This window comes from Ovis canadensis, chromosome 7 (genome assembly GCF_042477335.2).
Source record: "Ovis canadensis isolate MfBH-ARS-UI-01 breed Bighorn chromosome 7, ARS-UI_OviCan_v2, whole genome shotgun sequence".
NCBI classification, from domain to species: domain Eukaryota; kingdom Metazoa; phylum Chordata; class Mammalia; order Artiodactyla; family Bovidae; genus Ovis; species Ovis canadensis.
The window spans coordinates 73995143-74009092 of NC_091251.1; positions in this window are offsets into that span (position 1 = coordinate 73995143).

A 13950-nucleotide genomic window follows, 5' to 3' on the forward strand; every position below is an offset into this window, starting at 1 on the left:
AAATTCAGGTTTTCAGAAGGTCACTAAGACTTCAAGTGAAGGCTGGTTCTTATCCATCCCATTTTGCCACCATAGTCACTCTAGTTTATAGATATTAGAAAATAAAAAGTGTCTTGGCCAGAATTAACTCAGTGTAAGCCTAGTTGGTACCACAGAAATATCTGTGTTTATTTACTCATTTTGGGTGTATATGGCAGAAATGAACTGATCTCTCTCTTGTTTTATTGATCTGCATAGTAATTGGAAAAATCCCCACACTGATCCATGAAATAAGAGCTATTATTATGTAGGAAAGACCAAATTCATATTTCTGGTGCTCATTGCTTGCTATGATAGTAACATGATGGTAAAGTAACATCACTTCTGAAGGAAATATAAAAATTAGTGCCACTGTCAAAGACTTTATAATGCGAAAGTGTTTGTTTCAGTCACATCTTTATTTAATTGCCTATGTGACCACACACGCAGCTTATATATTTTGGGGAGTAACTGCACATAATCTTAAACATCAAATAAGAGGGAGTAGTAGTACCTGTCCTAGGCAAACTTCGTTAGAATTAGAGGATAAGGGACAATTTCCTAACTTATTATGAGACAAGTATTAATCTTATGCTTTCTGCCAGTACCTATTAAATTGCAACAAGCTGAAGTCATTAACTTGAAAATAGAGTAAAATCTCAGACCCTTCACAATTCTTTACAGGGATTTCCTCAATCTGATAAAGGACATCTACCAATAACCTACTTCTAAACATCTAACATAGTACTAAAAGATTTAATTCCTTTCCACTAAGATCAGGGACAAGGCAAGGGTGTTCATTATCACCACTTCTAGTCAATATTATCCCTAAGTTGTAGTCAGTAGAGTAAGGAAGGAAAACGCTAGCATAAAAAGATTAGAAAATAAGTAAAACTGTCTTTATTTCAAGAGGAAAGTTATGACCAACCTAGACAGCATATTAAAAAGCAGAGACATTACTTTGCCAACAAAGTTCCATCTAGTCAAGGCTATGGTGTTTCCAGTGGTCATGTATGCATGTGAGAGTTGGACTATGAAGAAAGCTGAGCACCGAAGAATTGATGCTTTTGAACTGTGGTGTTGGAGAAGACTCTTGAGAGTCCCTTGGACTGCAAGGAGATCCAACCACTCCATCCTAAAGAAGATCAGTCCTGGGTGTTCATTGGAAGGACTGATGTTGAAGTTGAAACTCCAATACTCTGGCCACCTGATGCAAACAGTTGATTCATTGGAAAAGACTGTGATGCTTGGAAAGATTGAGAGCAGGAGGAGAAGGGGACGACAGAGGATGAGATGGTTGGATGGCATCATCGACTTGATGGACATGGGTTTGGGTGGACTCTGGGAGTTGGTGATGGACAGGGAGGCCTGGCGTGCTGTGGTTCATGGAGTTACAAAGAGTCAGACAAGACTGAGAGACTAAATTGACTGACTGATTGATTTCAAGATAACTTGATTTTTATGAGAATGTCCCATAGATTATAGCTGGATGGTTTAGGAAGGAGAAGGTACAAAGTTGAAAAATTCAAGACCAATACACAAAAATTAATTGTATTATTACATACTAGTGACAAATAATTGGCAATTGAAAATAGAAAAGCAGTAACATTTAGAATAGCATAAAGATACAAAAATATGGGCTACATTTGAGAAAAAGATAGAGAAAGCATGCAATAAAATCATAAAACTTTGCTAATTGAAGTTAAAAAGAATCTAAATAACTTGAGTCTTATGCCATGTCAATCAGAAACTTTAATGTATTAAGTAATCAACTCTCCAAACTGATATATAAAGTGAAGTGACGTCACTCAGTTGTGCCTGACTCTTTGCGACCCCATGGACAGTAGCCTGCACCAAGCTCCTCCATCCATGGGATTTTCTAGGCAAGAGTACTGGAGTGGGATGCCATTTCCTTCTCCAGGGAATCTTCCCAACCCCCGGATTGAACCCAGGTCTCCCACATTGTAGATAGACACTGTACCGTCTGAGCCACCAGGGAAGTCCCAAACTGATATATAGGTTCATTGCAATCTCAATCAGAATATCAGCAGACTGTATAGAAAATGACAAGCTTATTCATAATTTTGTGGAAATGAGAAAGAATATCCAAGACAACTTTGAAATAGAACAATAAAGCTCAAGTTCTCATATTATTTAACTCAATTCTTTTTAAAGAGCTAAAATAATCAAGAGAATAATTCATTGCTGTAAAGATAAATAAATTAATGAAACAAAATAGAAAATTCAGATTTAGAATTCTCAGCTCTTCTTTCTTTTCCATGACCTTGACAATTTTTATTCTTGTTTTTGTACTCACAATTAGGATTTATTACAGTGAAAGGTTATAAAGCAAAATTAACAAAGGGCAGAGCACATGATGTGAAATCCGCAGGAATCCAGACACAAATTTCCAAGAGTCTTCTATCAGTGGAGTCACACAGGACACACTTTCATAAAATGTCTTTCGGGTATTTTATAAAATGTCTTTCAATTGATGTTTCTTCATGATTAAACTGTGGATTTTTTATTTGAGGGAATAATGCTACAGAGATAAGTACCTTCTCATCATATCTTATCCACACGTATAATAACATGACCATACATTTTCTTCAGTAAGTTGTCTGAGTTGACATTCTAAAGGTATTTACTATTATTATTAAGAACGTTTTAGATCTTTTAAATCATGCTGATATTATATCTGTCAGTAGTATTAGGAAACTTTTTGATTTTGAATGTTTTCTCAGATAAGTTTGACAAATGTTTTAATGTTTATTTCTATGTAATTTATATTTTTATCACTTTATCATTTTACCCATTAACAGATTATTATATGTCTAAATGAAGAACATTTATTTAGCTGTTTCGCTGGGCTATCTTATAGTTTACAATGTTTTTGAACTGATTGTTTTTAATGTTCCAGATATACTGAATATAATTTAAAAAATAAATTATAGCATTCCCTCATCATGGACTAATATGTTTTTAAACAATTTTGAATACTATTATACACAAAAAACAGTTATATCATTAAGTAAACAAAGCAGAATATTAATTGCCGGATTTCACCTAGGGTCGAATTTACTTGAGGTACTTACTGTATGGAGTGCTGTCCTCTCTATTCCAATGCTATTGAATTAAAAAGTGAGGGAACAAACCCAAATTTCTGCATTATCAGTAAACACTCTTGGTGGTTCTGATATGTATAGAAAATTCACAATAAAATCTGGTTATGTAATAAGACATATGCATAAGAAAAATTTAAATTTATGTACTTATATAATAGTAAATTTAAGAATACTTTTCAATAACCTCTTTATTCTCTGGTCATCATACTATCTCCATCTCAAAAATAAGATTTACTGGGATTCCAGCAATGGTGTAAGGAGTTTTTCTACTTCAGTATTAGTGGTAAATTTATAAGATCTTTTAAACTTTTAATTACTTTAAGAAGTAGCATCAAGTGGTAGTTTTTGGAATGTTTTTTGAATGGTAGTGGTTCCGTGATAAAGAGATAGAGACCCTGTAGAAGAGGGACTGCATTGCTGGTTGAAGGAGGATCAAGAGTAACTCACTTAAAAATAAGGATCAGGTAAATAATTTGTGAGGCCAAGTGTGAAATGAAAATATGGTGTCTTTTGTGCAAAATCATGAACAATTTTAAGACAGCAATGGCAGAGTCAAACCAAAGACAAGGCCTTCCTTAGGATAGGGTGCTTTGTGACTGCCCGAGTTGCATGCCTGGGAAACTGGCTTTGTTCTTGATACTCTAAGAGCAAGTTACAGTTTAAAAAATAATTTGTAGTTTCTGCTCTTCATGTACATGCTATCATTTCTGGAACCATTATATGCAGAGTTTTGAACAGGATTGCAAATGGTAAGTCTTTATAAAAGACATTCATTTTCAAATACTTTTCCCTCCAGTGACCTAATTACTATATTTCTTTTTCAAATGTAAAATATTTCTTCCTTAGTGATTTAAGTGTATCCCATGGAAATTCATTGCTCCTCTAAATAATCTTTTAAAAATAGTTTTATGAGTCTATATAGTGAATCATTGTAAATAATAAGTAAATGCATATGAGGGTAATGATAAACATATATTTTGGAATCTTTGGAAAGACAAAAGACATTTTTAGCCGATTGGTATTGCTTTTTATTTTTTTAATCTTCAGTTATTCTAAGAAACAAAGAATGTTTTGATCTTTCAGGAATATTCCTCCTAAAATGTTGAAAGGTTTGAGCCTTAGAACAATTTTAACTCTCTTAAGTTCCTTTCACTGTAGGATTCTTTTCGGTGGAAGGAGAGGTTCTTATTATAATGTTATTAGTGAAGTTTTCTCATTTCAACTTTTACCACTGGTAGCAAATCCTAATGTCTTCTGAGTAATAGGAGAGAGGGTTTTTTTTGTTTGATTTTAAATGATAGATTCAGGTCCTTTTGTGGTTCTTCTGAATTTTAGGGCTTCAAAAAGGTAGATAATGAAGCTTAGTTCACAAAAATATGTGTTCTCTCACTTTCCTCCCACCCACATGCCTATTTAGTGTGAGAGTAATAGAGTCTGATTTTCAATTGTAATGGACATTGCTCTATCTGAGAGTATTCAAAGAGAGTTTCATCTAGTGGAAATGTACAATGGAGTCTTTTAAGTCACATTTCTAGATTCTCAATGTTAACAAAATTCTTGTGGCCTTTGGGTGAAATGTTTTAGGCCGATTTGGCTATTTTTTGAGGACTTAATGTGTCAATAGGAGTATTCTTTGTGGGTTTTTGTTTTTGTTTTGCATCAAATGCAATATATGAAAAATGAAGACATATCTTAAGCAAAGATAAATTGTAAAACTTAAGTCTACAATCGTGCAATTATAAATAGGCATTAAGAAGTAACATTTATTAACCATTAAATTTAAACAGCATTAAAATATACCTAGAGTTGACTTATGAAATGAATATCATTTCTATTACACTGAGGCTCAGGACAACATGTCCTTCAGTAAGGCAGGAGTACTTTCCTTGAACATGATCTTCTGCCTCCAAGTCTCAAGATTTTTCCACACACACTGTAGAAGTCCAAGGATAGAGGTGCATAGTGCTTCACCTTCACTATATTTTTCCTTTTCTTTTACTTCAACACCCAAGATCTCTGTATATTTCAATAGTTCTATCACATCTTCTCAACACATTCTTTGCCCATAGAGGAACTGGATAGTTCACCTTAGTTATCTTGGATCTAATAGTCTTGCTTTTATTTATGTCCATTAACTATTCTTACCATATTCAAAGCCCATGTTTCACCTCAGAATTATTCTCTAAATCCAAACCATGTGGAGTTTTTTTTGGGTTTTTTTTTGTTTGTTTGTTTGTTTTTTCTTTTTTTAAATAAGAACATTGTTTGTACTAAGTGCTAGTGTGGTGGTCAGTTGTATTGAAAAGACACTGAATTAAGAGTCAGAGAAATCTGAGTTTCTGACTTACATATTCTTTGATATCTTACAAGAGATGCTGTATTTCAGTTTTCTCAACTGTCAATGGAGCTAATAGTGCATCATAGTTTTGTAAATATAAACTACCAAATACAGTGATGGCACATGGTTTCTAAGAAACATTATTCTCTTAAAAATTTTTTTTTCTGTTGTATTCAGTGAACTCTTAATATCTATAATGAAGGCAATCAATATATTCAAATCACCTCTTATCTTAATCTAGCACTTTAACACTTGATATTCACCAAGGGATGCGGCAAAACCAGTATGTCACAGAGTGTATTTCAAATAAAAGACAAAATGTACATGTATATTTTATAATAGTCTCTTTCTACTAAAATACATGTAAAGCAACCTTCAGTCCAAATAAGAACAACATCTATATTTTGTTGGGCTTAATAGTGTTTAAAATTTTTTTTTAAATTAGTGAGTCATATTTTGCTTAGCGAACCCTACAAGGATTAAGGCCAAATTTGCCTGTTACTCCAGGTGTTTCTTGACTTCCTACTTTTGCATCCCAGGCCCTTATAATGAAAAGGACATCTTTTTTGGGTGTTAGTTCTAAAAGGTCTGTAGGTCTTCATAAAACCGTTCAACTTCAGCTTCTTCAGCATTACTGGTTGGGGCATAGACTTGGATAACTGTGATATTGAACAGTTTGCCTTGGAAATGAGCAGAGATCATTCTGTCATTTTTGAGATTGCATCCAAGTGCTGCATTTTGGACTCTTTTGTTGACCATGATGGCTACTCCATTTCTTCTGAGGGATTCCTGCCCGCAGTAGTAGATATAATGGTCATCTGAGTTAAATTCACCCATTCCAGTTCACCTTAGTTTGCTGATTCCTAGAATGTCGATGTTCACTCTTGCCATCTCTTGTTTGACCACTTCCAATTTGCCTTGATTCATGGACCTGACATTCCAGGTTCCTATGCAATGTTGCTCTTTACAGCATTGGACCTTGCTTCTATGACCAGTCACATCCAGAGCTGGGTATTTTTTTTGCTTTGGCTCCATCCCTTTATTCTTTCTGGAGTTATTTCTCCACTGATCTCCAGTAGCATATTGGGCACCTACTGACCTGGGGAGTTCCTCCTTCAGTATCCTATCATTTTGCCTTTTGATACTGTTCATGGGGTTCTCAAGGCAAGAATACTGAAGTGGTTTGCCATTCCCTTCTCCAGTGCACCACATTCTGTCATGGATATCACCAGATGGTCAACACCGAAATCACATTGATTATATTCTTTGCAGCCAAAGATGGAGAAGCTCTATACAGTCAACAAAATCAAGACCAGGAGCTGACTGTGGCTCAGATCATGAACTCTTTATTACCAAATTCAGACTTAAATTGAAGAAAGTAGGGAAAACCACAAGAGCATTCAGGTACGACCTAAATCAAATCCCTTATGAAAATACAGTGGAAGTGAGAAATAGATTTAAGGGCCTAGATCTGATAGATAGAGTGCCTGATGAACTATGGAATGAGGTTCGTGACATTGTACAGGAGACAGGGATCAAGACCATCTCCATGGAAAAGAAATGCCAAAAACCAAAATGGCTGTCTGGGGAGGCCTTACAAATAGCTGTGAAAAGAAGAGAGGTGAGAAGCAAAGTAGAAAAGGAAAGATAAAAGCATCTGAATGCAGAGTTCCAAAGAATAGCAAGAAGAGATAAGAAAGCCTTCTTCAGTGATTCATGCAAAGAAATAGAGGAAAACAACAGAATGGGAAAGACTAGAGATCTCTTCAAGAAAATTAGAGATGCCAAGGGAACATTTCATGCAAAGATGGGCTCAATAAAGGACAGAAATGGTACGGACCTAACAGAAGCAGAAGATATTAAGAAGAGGTGGCAAGAATACACAGAAGAACAGTATAAAAAAGATCTTTATGACCCAGATAACCATGATGGTGTGATCACTAATCTAGAGCCAGACATCCTGGAATGTGGAGTCAAGTGGGCCTTAGAAAGCATCACTATGAACAAAGCTAGTGGAGGTGATGGAATTCCACTTGAGCTGTTTCAAATCCTGAAAGATGATGCTGTGAAAGTGCTGCACTCAATATGCCAGCAAATTTGGAAAACTCAGCAGTGGCCACAGGACTGGAAAAGGTCAGTTTTCATTCCAATTCCAAAGAAAGGCAATGCCAAAGAATGCTCAAACTATTGCACAGTTGCACTCATCTCACATGCTAGTAAAGTAATGCTCAAAATTCTCCAAGCCAGACTTCAGCAATACGTGAACCTTGAACTCCCTGATGTTCAAGCTGGTTTTAGAAAAGGCAGAGGAACCAGAGATCAAATTGCCAACATCCGCTGGATCATGGAAAGAGCAAAAGAGTTCCATAAAAACATCTATTTCTGCTTTTATTGACTATGCCAAAGCCTTTGACTGTGTGGATCACAATAAACTGTGGAAAATCCTGAAAGAGATGGGAATACCAGACCACCTGACCTGCCTCTTGAGAAATCTGTATGCAGGTCAGGAAGCAACAGTTAGAACTGGACATGGAACAACAGAGTGGTTCCAAATAGGAAAAGGAGTATGTCAAGGCTGTATATTGTCACCCTGCTAGTTTAACTTATATGCAGAGTACATCATGAGAAACACTGGACTGGAAGAAACACAAGCTGGAATCAAGATTGCCAGGAGAAATATCGATAACCTCAGATATAGTCAAGGCTATGGTTTTTCCTGGGGTCATGTATGGATGTGAGAGTTGGACTGTGAAGAAGGCTGAGCGCTGAAGAATTGATGGTTTTGAACTGTGGTATTGGAGAACACTCTTGAGTTCCTTGGACTGCAAGGAGATCCAACTAGTCCATTCTGAAGGAGATCAGCCCTGGGGTTTCTTAGGAAGGAATGATGCTGAAGCTGAAACTCCAGTACTTTGGGCATCTGATGCGAAGAGTTGACTCATTGGAAAAGACTCTGATCCTGGGAGAGATTGAGGGCAGGAGGAGAAGGGGACGACCCAGGATGAGATGGCTGGATGGCATCATGGACTTGATGGACGTGAGTCTGAGTGAACTCTGGGAGATGGTGATGGACAGGGAGGCCTGGTGTGCTGCGATTCATGGGGTTGCAAAGAGTTGGACATGACTGAGCGACTGAACTGAACTGAACTGTATGCAGATGACACCACCCTTATGGCAGAAAGTGAAGAGGAACTAAAAAGCCTCTTGATTAAAGTGAAAGAGGAGAGTTAAAAAGTTGGCTTCAAGCTCAACAGCAGAAAACGAAGATCATGGCATTCGGTCCCATCACTTCATGGGAAATAGATGGGGAAACAGTGGAAACAGTGTCAGACTTTATTTTGGGGGGCTCCAAAATCACTGCGCATGGTGACTGCAGCCATGAAATTAAAAGGCGCTTACTCCTTGGAAGAAAAGTTATGATCAACCTAGAGAGTATATTCAGAAGCAGAGACATTACTTTGCCGATTAAGGTCCATCTAGTCAAGGCTATGGTTTTTCCTGTAGTCATGTATGGATGTGAGAGTTGGACTGTGAAGAAGGCTGAGCGCTGAAGAACTGATGGTTTTGAACTGTGGTATTGGAGAACACTCTTGAGAGTTCCTTGGACTGCAAGGAGATCCAACTAGTCCATTCTGAAGGAGATCAGCCCTGGGATTTCTTAAGAAGGAATGATGCTGAAGCTGAAACTCCAGTACTTTGGCCACCTCATGCAAACAGTTGACTCATTGGATAAGACTGTGATGCTGAGAGGGATTGGGGGCAGGAGGAGAAGGGGACGACAGAGGATGAGTTGTCTGGATGGCATCACTGACTTGATCAACATGAGTCTGAGCAAACTTTGGGAGTTGATGATGGATAGGGAGGCCTTGCATGCTGCGACTCATTGGGTCGCAAAAAGTCAGACATGTCTGAGCGACTGAACTGAACTGAACAAGGATTAATGTTGAAGCTGAAGCTCCAGTACTTTGGCCACCTGATGTAAAGAGCTGAATCATTGGAAAAGACCTGGATAATGGGAAAGATTGAAGGGAGGAAGAAAAGGGGACGACAGAGGTTGAGATGATTGGATGGCATCACTGACTTGATGGACATGAGTTTGAGCAAGCTCCAGGAGTAGGTGATGGACAGGGAAGCCTGGCGTGCTGCAGTCCATGGGTTTGCAAACTGGAGGACACAACTGAGCAACTGAACTGAACTGAACTTATGAAATATGAACACCAGAAATCTTCCCATTTTCTGTTGTCTAATATATATCTTGCACCATACCACTGGCTCATTATGATGGATGAGATAGGAAAAAAAGTACTTTTCCTGCCAGCAGTTGATCGGAACCTTCATTAGCAAGAATACTCTATTATACATTGGAGAATATCAGAGTATAAAACACTAATTTTACAACTGAGCAGAATCTGGATGTGATTCTAAAGATGAGAAAGATAGGTAAAGCTAAGATTGCTTTATTTTAGCCCTGAAAATATTTGTGAAGCTATTAAGTAAAGTTGAATACTTTATTTTAAGGGAAAACAAAAGAACACTATCAATCATGTTCTCTTCATAGTCTATGGATACTGATTTCTAGTCTAGTCTCTGTTCATTTAAAATTGTTTTAAAGTTTTTATAATAAAATATCAATTTTGACTAGCAAAGGAAAAATTAAAATTTTGTTAGAATTATTTCAAGTACATGTCCTTAATATTTTAATATTATAAAATCATGGCAGAAATGACGAAATCACTCTTGATTGGACATGAGGCAAATTGAAAAGCACTATAACTTTTGTAGTGTACTATGGACACAACTGGAAAATTCTGAAAGAAATGGGAATACCAGATCACCTGACTTGCATCTTGAGAAACCTATATGCAGGTCAGGAAGTAACAGTTAGAACTGGACATGGAACAACAGACTGGTTCCAAATAGGAAAAGGAGGACATCAAGGATGCGTATTGTCACCCTGCTTATTTAACTTATATGCAGAGTACATCATGAGAAATGCTGGGCTGGAGGAAGCCCAAGCTGAAATCAAGATTTCTGAGAGAAATATCAATAACCTCAGATATGCAGATGACACCACCCTTATGGCAGAAATTGAAGAGGAACTAAAAAGCCTCTTGATGAAGGTGAAAGAGGAGAGTGAAAAGTTGGCTTAAAGCTCAACATTCAGAAAATGAAGATCATGGCATCTGGTCCCATCACTTCATGGGAAATAGATGGGGAAACAGTAGAAACAGTGTCAGACTTTATTTTGGGGGGCTCCAAAATCACTGCAGATGGTAATTGAAGCCATGAAATTAAAAGACGCTTACTCCTTGGAAAGAAAAGTTATGACCAACCTAGATAGCATATTCAAAAGCAGAGACATTACTTTGCCAACAAAGGTCCGTCTAGTTAAGGCTGTGGTTTTTCCAGTAGTCATGTATGGATGTGACAGTTGGACTTTGAGGAAATCTGAGCACCAAAGAATTGATGCTTTTGAACTGTGGTGTTGGAGAAGACTCTTGAGAGTCCGTTGGACTGCATGGAGATCCAATCAGTCCATCCTAAAGGAGATTAGTCCTGAGTGTTCATTGAAAGGACTGATGCTGAAGCTGAAACTCCAGTACTTTGGCAACCTCATGCGAAGAGTTGACTCATTGGAAAAGACTCTGATGCTGGGAGGGATTGGGGGCATGAGGAGAAGAGGATGACAGAGGATAGATGGCTGGATGATATCACCGACTCGATGGACATGAGTTTGGGTAAACTCTGGGAGTTGGTGATGGACAGGGAGGCCTGGTGTGCTGCAGTTCATGGGGTCACAAAGAGTCGGACATGACTGAGTGACTGAACTGAACTGATGAACACAACTTGAGTAGGAAATGGAACCTCCTCCAATATTCTTGCCTGGAGAATCCTGTGGATAGAGGAGCCTGGAGGGCTATAGTTCATAGGGTCACAAAGGGTCAGACATGGCTGAAGCCACTTAGCATTTGGATATTACTATCCAGAGTTCAAAACTGAACAAAAAATAAATAAAACCATATCTTAGGACTCTTAGGACAATAAGGATTCACCTCCAGGGTTACTGTCATTATTCTACACAATGAGTGGATGATTAACCTTAAGCACACACACAGGACAGCATCAACAGTAATAATCAGTAATAGCAGCTAAAGGAAATTGATACTTGATATACCTGGATATGGTAAAGATTAATAAAGGAAACAAAAGTTGTTAGGAATGTGAAAGATATTATTATGTCTAGGTATAGTAAGACTGAAGTATATCTTTTTCTGCAAAAGAATAATAATAATAATTTTGAGGGTAGATTTACAATATTACAGTAAGCATAAAGAAGATCTGGTGTTTTGGATATGTTTCTTTTGCACCTTCAGATCTCCTTTCTATTTCACCTTCACTCAGCTCAATGCTGACTTATATGGATGGCATTAAAATTTCTTTTATCCTTGGCCTTCCAAATGGATTTTGTCAGGGAGAATAAGGAGAGGGTCATATGCCTGAGCTAAGAGGGGAGAGTGATATCAGCATATTTGTCCTCTTGGATACCCCTATTTTGGTCATCTTATGCTGCTTGTGTGTCCCCATCAAAAAAATCTCATAGTGTGTACACTGTGTACATGTGTACACATGTCTGTCTCAAATTGTGGTCATCCTCTCTCACTTTGGGGCTTTCTGGTGGCTCAGATGGTAAAGAATATGCGTGCACTGCAGCAGACCCAAGTTCAGTCCCTGGGTCGGAAAGATCCCCTGGAGAAGGAAAAGGCAACCCACTACAGTATTCTTGCCTGGAAAATTCCATGGACAGAGGAGCCTGGTGGGATCACAAAGAGTTGGACATGACTGAGCAACTAACAGTTTCACTTTCTCTCCCTCTGTCTTTCAGGTATAAGAATTATATTGGCCTTCACTGTTACTAGCCAGTAGCACAAGTAGTAGCCTCTTCTTCTCTCTTTGCCTATGGCTATGACTTTGCAAATATACCCTCTATTAAACTCCTCTCCTATTTCATTACATGAGTATTCCATCTATTGCTTCCTGACACTAGAGCTGAACATCAAGTGCATAATCGTATGGCCTTAGAAGCTCATAGTTAAAAATAAGTATGATTTGTTTACCTTAATTGTCTCTGAGTCTCCAGATCAGAAATTTTTAAGAACAAGAACAAGTGTGAGTTTGTGGTCAATTGAATCTTCCCTGGTGGCTCAGAGATAAAGGATCTGCCTGCCAATGCAGGAGACACAGGTTTGATCCCTGGGTTGGGAAGATCCACTGGAGGAGGGCATGGCAACCCGCTCCAGTATTCTTGCTTGGGATCCTATGGACAGAGAATCCTGGCAGGTTACAGTCCATGGAATTACAAAAGAGTTGGACAAGATTTAGCAATTAAACAACAATACAATAACATCTACAACAAAGGAGGCAAGAATATGCAATGTGGGAAAAGATAGTCTCTTCAAAAGCAATGCTAAACAGCTATATATAAAAGAATGAAACGAATATTTTCTCACATCATATAAAAAAAAGATAAAGTCAAAATGGATTGAAGACATAAATGTCAGACCAAAAACTGTAAAATTTCTAGGAAAAAGCATAGAGATCAGTCTTTGATATAAATTGTAGCAATATTTTTTTGGATACGTCTCCTATGGCAAAAGAAAAAATATATAACCTAATTATAAACATAAAAGCTTTTGTACAGAAAAGGAAATCATCCACAAAATGAAAAGATAACTTACTGAATGGGAGACAATATTTGTGAATGATATGACTGATAAGGGGTTAATATCCAAAATATATAAACAGCTCATAAAATTCAATACAACAAAACCCCAAACAACCCATTTCAGGAAACCTAAATAGACATTTTTTTTTTCAAAGAAGACATACAGATGGCTATGAGGCATGTGGAAAGATGCTCAGCATCACTAATCATCAGAGATATGAAAATCCAAGCCACAATGAGTTATCACCTCACATCTGTCAGAATGGCTGTCATCAAAAACATCACAAAGAACAAATATTGGAGAGAATGTGGAGAAAAGGTAGCCTTAGTACATTGTTGGTAGGAATTTAAATTGGTGCAGCTACTATGGGAAACAGTACAGAGGTTCCTCAAAAAACTAAATATAGGACTACAACATGATCCAGCCATTCTTCTTCTGGACATATGTCTGAAGAAGACAATGACACTAACTCGAAAAGATATGTGCACCCCAATGTTGATAGCAGCATTATTTACAATAGTCACCACATGGAAACCACCCAAGTGGCCATTAACAGATGAATACATAAATAAGATGTGATACACACGCAGACATATACATGCTAGAATATTACTCAAACATTAAAAAAATTAAATTTGCAACAATGGATGAACCTGGAGTGTATTATGCTTAGTGAAATGTCATAGAGAAAGGCAAATATTGTATGCTATCAATTATGTATGGAATCTGAAAATAAAACAAATTA